Source organism: Leptodactylus fuscus, chromosome 7 (assembly GCF_031893055.1).
Source record: "Leptodactylus fuscus isolate aLepFus1 chromosome 7, aLepFus1.hap2, whole genome shotgun sequence".
Lineage (NCBI taxonomy): Eukaryota > Metazoa > Chordata > Amphibia > Anura > Leptodactylidae > Leptodactylus > Leptodactylus fuscus.
The window spans coordinates 23789074-23803114 of NC_134271.1; the positions used below are offsets into that span (position 1 = coordinate 23789074).

General features: G+C 44.6%; 1 non-coding gene across 1 annotated transcript; it reads right to left on the bottom strand.

The window, feature by feature from the left end:
• Positions 1 to 1267: 1267 nt before the first annotated feature.
• LOC142214748 (U6 spliceosomal RNA) lies at positions 1268 to 1374 on the bottom strand. The gene has a single exon (XR_012717312.1). It is a non-coding gene; the product is annotated as a U6 spliceosomal RNA (small nuclear RNA).
• Between the last annotated feature and the right edge of the window lie 12667 nt (positions 1375 to 14041).

The following is a 14041-nucleotide window of genomic DNA, read 5'->3' on the forward strand; positions in this document are numbered from 1 at the left end:
CTACAAGGGAAGGCATCAGGTTTCCATAATCTCACAGAAAGTTGTACTGAAAGTTCTGCTTGATTTGGGCCAGAATAGGGACATCAGAATTAAACCCTCACAAAAAGGGGGCAAAGTCTTTGACTCTGACCAATGGAATGCAATGTGTCTTGGCATCTTATAGGACACTGAGCCCTATAGGAGGTCAAGGGAGAATCCTAGTTGACTATAAGTAGAGTAGATTATTAACCAAATGAGTATGAATTCCTACTGGCCAAGAACCCGGAGGTAGCCACCTTTTATGCATTGCAAAAAACACAAAAACATTGGTATATATGTGGAAAAGATGCTGTGTTCATTCATTGAAGCCTTACAGCCATATGTTTGTGTCACCTCTGACCTGCTCCTTAAGTTGGAAGACATTTTGACAGAGGACTCCATGTTACTAGCCTCCAGGGGAGTGGAGACCTTATATAGATCCATTCAACATCACTCCAGGTTTACAGGCTGTGAACATTTTTTTGTCCACATGTAACATTGTTACAAAAACATAATTGGTTTGAACTTCTGGAATTTAATCTGACCCACAATTTTTTTTTACCTTTGATGACCATTTTTACCACCAGCTCAGGGGCACAACGATGGGGAGTCCTTGTGCCTCCACTTACGCTAATTTGCTCTCGATCTGCCTTTGGCTGAGATACACGGATGACCTTCTCTTCCTGTCATATTGTAATGTTAGAGAAGGCTTTGTGATATCGAAATTCCCCATTGTCATCTCAGTGCCCCTTTGTGCTGGCCCAATGCACCATTTTGATGCCATAATGTCCAATTGTTATATGAAAATACCCCAATGTGATGTCACAATGCTCTATTTTGATTTCATAATACCCTCTTGTGATGTTTCAATGCCCTTGTTTTGTCACAGTTCCCCATTGTGATATCGCAAGGCTCCTGTTATGATGTCACAATTCCCTATTATGATGCAACAAAGCCCCATTGATTTTTCAGTGGGAACTGTTATGATGTTGAAATGCACCATTCTGATGCCACAATGCCCAATGTAATGTCATAAAGATGCATTGTGATGTCATAGAGCTCCCTGTGATGTCACATTGCCTCGCTGTTACGTCAGAGAGTTTTGTGGTTATGTCAGAGAGGCCCATGGTGATGTCACAATGCCCCATTTTGATGTAATAATTCCTCAATATGATGTCCCAAAGACCTATGTCTCCACTGGGATGTCACAAAGAACCGTTGTTTTTTTTTTGTTTTTTTTTTGGGGGGGGGGGTTTCGGAACGCTTCACGAATTTGCATGTCATCCATGCACAGGTGCCATACTAATCTTCTCTGTATTGTTCCAATTTTAGTATATGTGCGGCCGAAGAGAGCACAAGAACCATTGTGATATCAAAATTGATTTCGCAATTCTCCATTGTGATGTCACAAATAGTAAAATAGAGTGTAGCAATAAATAGAATGAAAACTGATTTTGTGTTTCGAACCTAGGACAGCTTTATCAGGCATAACAACACATACAAAAGCTCATCTATAAATATAGACCCTAAACAGTTATTAAAAAGAAATAGACAACACGGTGGCTCAGTGGTTAGCATTACAGCGCCGGAGTCCTGGGTTCAAATCCTGCAAAGGACATCTGCAAGGAGTTTGTATGTTCTCCCCGCGTTTGTGTGGGTTTCCTTCCATACTCCAAAGACATACTGATAGGGATAAAGAAAGGTCGGAGAACTTTATATCATGGATGTAAGGTTAATAATATAACTTAGACTACAAAATCTTCAGCTTTACTCAAATTAGTTCATGCAAAAATGAATACACCCCACATCGAAAACTACTACATCTAGGATCCTGTATGTCCTCCAAGATTTTTAATGACGACACCAAGTCTTCTAGGTATGGAATGAACAATTAACAACCTATTGCAACATCTACACCTTTTACCATTCTTCAAGTTCGACTTTTTTTCAAGTCTAGATGTATGGAGTGATGTGCAAGTTGTCTTTTGAGAATTCCTCGTAGATTGGGTTCAGATCAGGAGACATACTTGGCCACAGAGTCACTTTCATCCTGTTCTTCGTCAGAAGGGGGTGTACTCATTTATGCTGAGCACTGTATATTATGTACAGGTATGTGGCTGTTTATATAGATACGTATTAGGTTCTATTGAAGTGACAATTCCTCAAAGAGTTAATGCACGGGCTGTACTGTCTGTATGTGTGATTTCTAAACTAGTATGTAAGATCTGTATTTATAGATGAACTTTTGTAGATGTTGTTATGTAATGACCATGGACTGTATAGCACATAACCATGGACTGTATATCACATGACCATGGACTGTATAGCACATAACCATGGACTGTATATCACATGACCATGGACTGTATATCACATAACCATGGACTGTATAGCACATGACCATGGACTATATATCACATAACCATAGACTGTACATCACATGACCATGGACTGTATAGCACATAACCATGGACTGTATATCACATGACCATGGACTGTATAGCACATAACCATGGACTGTATATCACATGACCATGGACTATATATCACATAACCATAGACTGTACATCACATGACCATGGACTGTATATCACATGACCATGGACTGTATAGCACATAACCATGGACTGTATAGCACATAACCATGGACTGTATAGCACATAACCATGGACTGTATAGCACATAAACATGGACTGTATAGCACATAACCATGGACTGTATATCACATAACCATGGACTGTATATCACATGACCATGGACTGTATATCGCATGACCATGGACTGTATAGCACATAACCATAGACTGTATAGCACATAACCATAGACTGTATAGCACATGACCATGGACTGTATAGCACATAACCATAGACTGTATAGCACATGACCATGGACTGTATAGCACATAACTATGGACTGTATATCACATGACCATGGACTGTATAGCACATAACTATGGACTGTATATCACATGACCATGGACTGTATATCACATGACTATGGACTGTATATCACATGACCATGGACTGTATATCACATGACCATGGACTGTGTGGTGGAAAAATGTTAAAAAATGGCTTGCAGATCAATAATCAATGGTAATTGTGTCTATGGCTTTAAGAGAATATATTCAGTACATTATAAGAAGCTGAGTTATTAGAACGTCTTATTGTTCAGCAAGTTCTTCTCACAGCTTATTATCAAGGTCTTCTGATAAGATGGTCCGCTGTCCGTCTCACTCCCATACTCCCTTCATGTGGGAAACAAGATACAAGAGCTCGGCCTTATTGTGAAACATTCCAAGGTCTACGGACAATGCGCCAGTGTTGGAAGATGCACAAGATGGCGCACACGGATATTCATGTGTTAACTAATGTGTTGTCTACGTGCTCATCATGTGTAAACGCCCATTTTATTCTTTAACCAATTATAATATGCATTTCTATATGATGTATTGTGTGATGAGTAAATTGGCATGAAGCCATTATTTCCTTTTATAATCCCGTGGACAGCCTCAATAAACTTGAGAGAATTATCATAGAGAACACATGTTGTGTCCTGGTGATCTTTCTTTTCCGAGCTCGTAATAATTAATTAATTTGGACATCTCCTCACAATCTGAGACTGGAACCACATGTATATCACATGACCATGGACTGTATAGCACATAACCATGGACTGTATATCACATGACCATGGACTGTATATCACATAACCATGGAATGTATATCACATGACCATGGACTATATATCACATGACCATGGACTGTATAGCACATAACCATGGACTGTATAGCACATAACCATGGACTGTACATCACATGACAATGGACTGTATAGCACATGACAATGGACTGTATAGCACATGACCATGGACTGTATATCACATGACCATGGACTGTATAGCACATAACCATGGAATATATACCACATGACAATGGACTGTATAGCACATGACCATGGACTGTATAGCACATGACCATGGACTGTATAGCACATGACCATGGACTGTATATCACATGACCATGGACTGTATAGCACATAACCATGGACTGTATATCACATGACCATGGACTGTATATCGCATGACCATGGACTGTATAGCACATAACCATAGACTGTATAGCACATAACCATAGACTGTATAGCACATGACCATGGACTGTATAGCACATAACCATAGACTGTATAGCACATGACCATGGACTGTATAGCACATAACTATGGACTGTATATCACATGACCATGGACTGTATAGCACATAACTATGGACTGTATATCACATGACCATGGACTGTATATCACATGACTATGGACTGTATATCACATGACCATGGACTGTATATCACATGACCATGGACTGTGTGGTGGAAAAATGTTAAAAAATGGCTTGCAGATCAATAATCAATGGTAATTGTGTCTATGGCTTTAAGAGAATATATTCAGTACATTATAAGAAGCTGAGTTATTAGAACGTCTTATTGTTCAGCAAGTTCTTCTCACAGCTTATTATCAAGGTCTTCTGATAAGATGGTCCGCTGTCCGTCTCACTCCCATACTCCCTTCATGTGGGAAACAAGATACAAGAGCTCGGCCTTATTGTGAAACATTCCAAGGTCTACGGACAATGCGCCAGTGTTGGAAGATGCACAAGATGGCGCACACGGATATTCATGTGTTAACTAATGTGTTGTCTACGTGCTCATCATGTGTAAACGCCCATTTTATTCTTTAACCAATTATAATATGCATTTCTATATGATGTATTGTGTGATGAGTAAATTGGCATGAAGCCATTATTTCCTTTTATAATCCCGTGGACAGCCTCAATAAACTTGAGAGAATTATCATAGAGAACACATGTTGTGTCCTGGTGATCTTTCTTTTCCGAGCTCGTAATAATTAATTAATTTGGACATCTCCTCACAATCTGAGACTGGAACCACATGTATATCACATGACCATGGACTGTATAGCACATAACCATGGACTGTATATCACATGACCATGGACTGTATATCACATAACCATGGAATGTATATCACATGACCATGGACTATATATCACATGACCATGGACTGTATAGCACATAACCATGGACTGTATAGCACATAACCATGGACTGTACATCACATGACAATGGACTGTATAGCACATGACAATGGACTGTATAGCACATGACCATGGACTGTATATCACATGACCATGGACTGTATAGCACATAACCATGGAATATATACCACATGACAATGGACTGTATAGCACATGACCATGGACTGTATAGCACATGACCATGGACTGTATAGCACATAACCATGGACTGTATATCACATGACCATGGACTGTATATCACATAACCATGGAATGTATATCACATGACCATGGACTATATATCACATGACCATGGACTGTATAGCACATAACCATGGACTGTATAGCACATAACCATGGACTGTACATCACATGACAATGGACTGTATAGCACATGACCATGGACTGTATAGCACATGACCATGGACTGTATATCACATGACCATGGACTGTATAGCACATAACCATGGAATATATACCACATGACAATGGACTGTATAGCACATGACCATGGACTGTATAGCACATGACCATGGACTGTATAGCACATGACCATGGACTGTATATCACATGACCATGGACTGTATAGCACATAACCATGGACTGTATATCACATGACCATGGACTGTATAGCACATAACCATGGACTGTATAGCACATAACCATGGACTGTATAGCGCATGACCATGGACTGTATAGCACATGACTATGGACTGTATATCACATGACCATGGACTGTATAGCACATGACCATGGACTGTATATCACATGACCATGGACTGTATATCACATGACCATGGACTGTATATCACATGACCATGGACTGATTTTTATCCACTGGGAGTAAGCAGATTGAAAGATGATAAGCAGAGATCTAGAAAACCATGAGGAATTGAAAGTATATTGGAAAACCGTATAACATTTCATTAGATGGTACAAACAATAAGATTTGTATCTCAATATTGATCTCAAAGTGGACAATCCCTTTAAAGCTATTAGTAACACCTTGTGCCAGTCCTTGAATCTTCCTGCCACCTACCTATTTTGGTATAGATGGGTATAAATGTGGGACATCTTTAATGCTCCAGTTGTCCCCCTCCAGCTGCCCCAGTGTCATAGATCAAACAAAAAAAATAAAAAAAAATACTCACCCTTCCCCTTTCCTCTTCTGTCACTAGTATGTCCCGCAGTCTTCAGGGAGCTACAGGCGTGATGTAAGTGATATCACTACATTGTGTCTATCGCTTCCAAGACACCTTATCTGTGCCTGGAGGACATGGAAGAACCTGAGTCAGGGAAGCCCGGACCCACTGCCTAGGATAACAGGGCTGTCCCAAAGGGGGGCCCCAACTACCATAGGGCCCAGTGAAAGTGCACAGTTGGGGGCAATGCAGTAACAAAAAAAAAATTCCATTACGTCTACCAGATCCTTCTGGTTGCCAATCCCTGCTTAAGATCGGATGACATTCTGTTTGTGACATGTAAAAAACTTCTAAATCATATTCAAATACTTGTGTCAAATCCTAAAATTTATTGTCTGGTGAAGTGGATAATTGCATGGCTGGAGGCCGCATCAAGAATGCAGAGCAGAGGTGTAGGTAGCAGGGGCAGAGGGGGCGGCGGACATGAATTTATTTTTCTTTTTGGATTTTTTGGGCGTATAACGTACACAGATGTGAACCAGGCCTAAGTGTGTATATAGTACAGAAAAATAATCCTGCAGGCAGGGCTGGTTTTAGTGTAGCCCTGGGCAAAATACAAAGCATCCAATACTGACATACCATGACTACCTATCACCATTGCATTGCAGTCATCACAATGGGGAGGGCCCATTGGGGATGGAGGATCTGGAGGAGCGGGCTCATGTGTAATGCAGGTGCTCGCTTCATTAATATGGCATGCATTAGAAAACGTAGAACAGTGGTTTCCATGTGGTTTCATATAAAAACTGAAATTTATATCGTTCATATGACACCAAGATTGCCTTCTCATTGTACTCATGCAGCTGGACTGTGTGTGTTGCTACACAGCCTAGGCAGGGCTGAAGCCCTTACCACAAGACCTCCATAATGGAAACCAACCATTGTCAAATCCCCCAAAGAACCTTGATTTTTCGCTAAATAGGGTGGGATTCACATCTATTATGTCAGGGAGCCCTGGGGTGATGTGATTGCTATGTTTCAATGTCTCAATGCAATACCACAATGCCCCAATGTCCTATTTTGATGAGCAAAAAATTGTAAAAAGGGACCAAAAAGCGCTGCAGAATCACAATCACAGCCTTGTGTATAGTTTACTAGCATCTGCCCGCGACTTCGTCTGCCGGTTAGCGTTGGCACTGAGCCGGTGATATTAACGCATGCGCGCCCGGTTCTGATCCGCCATGCGCCAGCATGCCTACCTTTGCGCTGGCCCATCAGATATGTTCCTAGGCCATCCCCGCGGCCTCTCTACTTACCGTCAGCGCCTTGTTTCCCCCGGCCGGCCTCTTCCCTCGCGCTCTTGCTCCTTTGTGCCCCGGCGCCCCAGGACCCCTCTGTTTCCTATGGCCCTGGGCCCCCCCGCCACGACAAGGCCAGTGCCCCATCCCCTCGGTGGCTCCTTTTGTGGTGCCCCTGGACCCCTCTTCCTCTACCTTCCAAGGCCCCCCTTTCCCATGGCCCCCACCGAACTGGACCCCTAACAACCCCCCCTCTTTCTGCAACCCCCACCTTCCCCTCTTCAAATCTGCCTAACTCCCTTGCCGTCACATCCCCTCTCCCGCGGCTTAATGACACGTTGCACTCACCTGAGCTTGCGCCGCCACACTGTGTTGGACTGCAGACACAGGCAACAGGAGCGAATGACATGCAGAGTCCATAGTCCGCAGCTGGTGTGGGACAGCAAGCCAAAGAGGCAATGCAGACAGCAGTGCAGGCGACCCCCTGGCCAGCTGTGGCAGATCAGTGCGGTCCAGCGGTGAGCGCACACAGGTGGGGCAGCCGATGCACTGCTTGCTGACCGACAGTACGGGCGCTTGTGCCGGGCGCTGTGGATTTCTCAGAGACGCCATGATGTTCTGCACGGTGCATGGCCGATAGCTCCGCCCACACTGAAGTGGCAGCCAACCGGGTGAGCGGCTGAAGGGCCTGGGATGACGTTATCTCAGGTCCTTCAGCGAATTCAGAAGTGTAAATTACCGGGTGCGGGCATCAATTCCGGTGGTATACGGGGACACCATGTAGCCTATGTTTCTATCCGGGACCCAAGGTATGTGTGTGCCAAATTTCAGCCAAATCCGTTTGCCCGTTTAGGCGTGATTGAGGAACAAACATCCAAACACACAAACTTTCACATTTATAATATTGGTAGGATTTGCTTCAGTGTGTTTGGAACCTGCAATATATCGGACACACAACCTCACTCATGTATATCAAGTTGAACAAGTACCAATATAATATTCAAAACAAAATTTTAATTATTTTTTTTCCATACATATTTCTACTGTACAAGGTCATGTTCCCACCCTGCAACTTTTTGACATTTCGTGTCAAACCTGATGTCAATAACATGTTTCACATTGTAGAATCCTTCAGTATTTTTAGCACAAAAACTACAAATTTGGTTTAAGCTAAATGCTTGAAAACATGAAATAATTCTATATTCAGCACTTATCTGGCTCAAACCCTTTCAGTCCTTGTTCACATTATTTTTTTTTATCATGATTTTGACGTCATGTTTCTGTGCATTTGTATGAGCATGTATTTGTGCATGTGTTTGTAAATATGTCTGTATATACATTTATGCTTTTTGCTATAAGTCACAATTTTTAGCAATATAAGGGCCTGATCACACGGAGTAAACGCGCGTGTATTTTGGCAAAATATACGTGTAAAAAAACATGTCAAAATACTGTATATACTCGAGTATAAGCCGATCTGAATATAAGCCGAGGCCCCTAATTTTACCACAAAAAACTGGGAAAGCTTATTGACTCGAGTATAAGCCGAGGGGGGGGGGGGGGGGTTTAATGCAGCAGCTACTGGAAAATTTCAAAAATTAAAATGGTCGGAGTTTTTGGGTGCAGTAGATGCTGGGGAAGGGGAGGGGGTGTTTTGGTTGTCTGTCTGCCCCTTCCCTGAGCTTGAGGACTGAGTTTTTTTTCCCCCACTTGGAATTCAGTCTGGCTGACTATAGGGCAGGCATGTCAAACATGCGGCCCGCGGGCCGCATGCGGCCCTTTACAGGCATATCTGCGGCCCACACAAAAGTCTCAAACTTTGTCTCTAAGAGACAAAGTTTGAGACTTTTGTGCGGGCCGCAGAGGTGCAATACTCTCCCGGCTACTCGCTACTACACGCAGCTGTGTAGACGTGATGTGACGTGATGACGTCACATCGCGTCTAAATCTTCAGACGGAAGCCGCGCGGCTTCCACCCCCGGCAGCTCCCTCCTATGTCGGCTCATTCATTTGAGCCGACAGCGGAGGGGAAAGCTGCGACCGCGATGGTCGCGGCAGGCGGGAGAGAGAGAGAGTGCAGCGGGGGAGCGAGGACTTGGAGTCGTCGGAGAAGGTAAGTTTAATGTGTGTATGTATGCATAGAGGTGAAACGTGAAACAGGGCAGATGAAGGAGGGGACGGCATGACACTGGGGGCAGAGATGGGGGACATGAATCTGAGGGCAGAGATGGGGGACATGACACTGGGGACAGAGATGGGGGACATAAATCTGAGGGCAGAGATGGGGGACATGAATCTGGAGGCAGAGATGGAGAGAACATGAATCTGGGGCAGAGATGGGGGACATGAATCTGGGGGCAGAGATGGGGGACATGACACTGGGGGCAGAGATGGAGGGGACATGACACGGGGCAGAGATGTGGAGACATGAATCAGGGGGCAGAGATGGGGGACATGAATCTGGGGGCAGAGATGGGGGGACATGAATCTGGGGGCAGAGATGTGGAGACATGAATCTGGGGGCAGAGATGGGGGACATGAATCTGGGGGAAGAGATGGGGGGGACATGAATCTGGGGGCAGAGATGGGGGGACATTAATCTGGGGGCAGAGATGTGGAGACATGAATCTGGGGGCAGAGATGGGGGGACATGAATCTGGGGGCAGAGATGGGGGGACATGAATCTGGGGGCAGAGATGGGGGGACATGAATCTGGGGGCAGAGATGGGGACATGAATCTGGGGGCAGAGATGGAGGGGACATGAATCTGGGGGCAGAGATGGGGGGACATGAATCTGGGGGCAGAGATGGAGGGGACATGAATCTGGGGGCAGAGATGGGGACATGAATCTGGGGGCAGAGATGGAGGGGACATGAATCTGGGGGCAGAGATGGGGGACATGAATCTGGAAGCAGAGATGGAGAGGACATGAATCTGGGGCAGAGATGGGGGACATGAATCTGGGGGCAGATATGGGGGACATGAATCTGGGGGCAGAGATGGGGGGACATGAATCTGGGGGCAGAGATGGGGACATGAATCTGGGGGCAGAGATGGAGGGGACATGAATCTAGGGGCAGAGATGGGGGGACATGAATCTGGAGGCAGAGATGGAGAGGACATGAATCTGGGGCAGAGATGGGGGACATGAATCTGGGGGCAGATATGGGGGACATGAATCTGGGGGCAGAGATGGGGGAGACATGAATCTGGGGCAGGGAAGTGGGACATGAATCTGGGGGCAGATATAGGGGGACATGAATCTGGGGGCAGATGAAGGGTGTATATGTAAATAGATAATTTTCTTTTATGAAAGTAACAAAATCTTCTCAGAGAACAAGGCTGACTGATCACCACTTATAATCTAAAAAAAGATTGAAAAAAATGATAGCAAATAAATGTTTAGTTTTTAACTGCTATATTTTTGTTAAATACAGTCCTATGAAAAAGTTTTGGCACCCCTATTAATCTTAATCATTTTTTGTTCTAAATATTTTGGTGTTTGCAACAGCCATTTCAGTTTGATATATCTAATAACTGATGGACACAGTAATATTTCAGGATTGAAATGAGGTTTATTGTACTAACAGAAAATGTGCAATATGCATTAAACCAAAATTTGACCGGTGCAAAAGTATAGGCACCCTTATCATTTTATTGATTTGAATTCCCCTAACTACTTTTTACTGACTTACTGAAGCACAAAATTGGTTTTGTAACCTCAGTGAGCTTTGAACTTCATAGCCAGGTGTATCCAATCATAAGAAAAGGTATTTAAGGTGGCCAATTGCAAGTTGATCTCCTATTTGAATCGCCTCTGAAGAGTGGCATCATGGGCTACTCAAAACAACTCTCAAATGATCTGAAAACAAAGATTGTTCAACATAGTTGTTCAGGGGAAGGATACAAAAAGTTGTCTCAGAGATTTAACCTGTCAGTTTCCACTGTGAGGAACATAGTAAGGAAATGGAAGACCACAGGGACAGTTCTTGTTAAGCCCAGAAGTGGCAGGCCAAGAAAAATATCAGAAAGGCAGAGAAGAAGAATGGTGAGAACAGTCAAGGACAATCCACAGACCACCTCCAAAGAGCTGCAGCATCATCTTGCTGCAGATGGTGTCACTGTGCATCGGTCAACTATACAGCGCACTTTGCACAAATAGAAGCTGTATGGGAGAGTGATGAGAAAGAAGCCGTTTCTGCACGTACGCCACAAATAGAGTTGCCTGAGGTATGAAAAAGCACATTTGGACAAGGCAGCTTCATTTTGGAAACAAAAATTGAGTTGTTTGGTTATAAAAAAAAGGCGTTATGCATGGCGTCCAAAAAGAAACAGCATTCCAAGAAAAACACATGCTACCCACTGTAAAATTTGGTGGAGGTTCCATCATGCTTTGGGGCTGTGTGGCCAATGCCGGCATCGGGAATCTTGTTAAAGTTGAGGGTCGCATGGATTCCACTCAGTATCAGCAGATTCTTGAGAATAATGTTCAAGAATCAGTGATGAAGTTGAAGTTACGCCGGGGATGGATATTTCAGCAAGACAATGATCCAAAACACCGCTCCAAATCCTCAGGCATTCATGCAGAGGAACAATTACAATGTTCTGGAATGGCCATCCCAGTCCCCAGACCTGAATATCATTGAACATCTGTGGGATGATTTGAAGCGGGCTGTCCATGCTCGGCGACCATCTAACTTAACTGAACTTGAATTGTTTGTCCAAAATACCTTTATCCAGGATCCAGGAACTGATTAAAAGCTACAGGAAGCGACTAGAGGCTGTTATCTTTGCAAAAGGAGCACTGCAGATCCCCTATATTCAGTAGACCGGGCACTGTCAGACACAGGGATACCTAATGTGTATGTGTGTCACAGTCATTTTCTACTTTTGTATGTATTCTAGGGAAAGGAGTAGAGATGAGCGAACACTAAAATGTTCGAGGTTCGAAATTCGATTCGAACAGCCGCTCACTGTTCGAGTGTTCGAATGGGTTTCGAACCCCATTATAGTCTATGGGGAACATAAACTCGTTAAGGGGGAAACCCAAATTCGTGTCTGGAGGGTCACCAAGTCCACTATGACACCCCAGGAAATGATACCAACACCCTGGAATGACACTGGGACAGCAGGGGAAGCATGTCTGGGGGCATAAAAGTCACTTTATTTCATGGAAATCCCTGTCAGTTTGCGATTTTCGCAAGCTAACTTTTCCCCATAGAAATGCATTGGCCAGTGCTGATTGGCCAGAGTACGGAACTCGACCAATCAGCGCTGGCTCTGCTGGAGGAGGCGGAGTCTAAGATCGCTCCACACCAGTCTCCATTCAGGTCCGACCTTAGACTCCGCCTCCTCCGGCAGAGCCAGCGCTGATTGGCCGAAGGCTGGCCAATGCATTCCTATGCGAATGCAGAGACTTAGCAGTGCTGAGTCAGTTTTGCTCAACTACACATCTGATGCACACTCGGCACTGCTACATCAGATGTAGCAATCTGATGTAGCAGAGCCGAGGGTGCACTAGAACCCCTGTGCAAACTCAGTTCACGCTAATAGAATGCATTGGCCAGCGCTGATTGGCCAATGCATTCTATTAGCCCGATGAAGTAGAGCTGAATGTGTGTGCTAAGCACACACATTCAGCACTGTTTCATCAAGCCAATACAATGCATTAGCCAGTGCTGATTGGCCAGAGTACGGAATTCGGCCAATCAGCGCTGGCCAATGCATTCTATTAGCCCGATGAAGTAGAGCTGAATGTGTGTGCTAAGCACACACATTCAGCACTGCTTCATCAAGCCAATACAATGCATTAGCCAGTGCTGATTGGCCAGAGTACGGAATTCGGCCAATCAGCGCTGGCTCTGCTGGAGGAGGCGGAGTCTAAGGTCGGACCTGAATGGAGACTGGTGTGGAGCGATCTTAGACTCCGCCTCCTCCAGCAGAGCCAGCGCTGATTGGCCGAATTCCGTACTCTGGCCAATCAGCACTGGCTAATGCATTGTATTGGCGTGATGAAGCAGTGCTGAATGTGTGTGCTTAGCACACACATTCAGCTCTACTTCATCGGGCTAATAGAATGCATTGGCCAGCGCTGATTGGCCGAATTCCGTACTCTGGCCAATCAGTGCTGGCCAATGCATTCTATTAGCCCGATGAAGTAGAGCTGAATGTGTGTGCTTAGCACACACATTCAGCTCTACTTCATCAGGCTAATAGAATACATTGGCCAATCAGCGCTGGCCAATGCATTCTATTAGCTTGATGAAGCAGAGTGTGCACAAGGGTTCAAGCGCACCCTCGGCTCTGATGTAGCAGAGCTGAGGGTGCACAAGGGTTCAAGTGCACCCTCGGCTCTCCTACATCAGAGCCGAGGGTGCGCTTGAACCCTTGTGCAGCCTCGGCTCTGCTACATCAGAGCCGAGGGTGCGCTTGAACCCTTGTGCACACTCTGCTTCATCAAGCTAATAGAATGCATTGGCCAGCACTGATTGGCC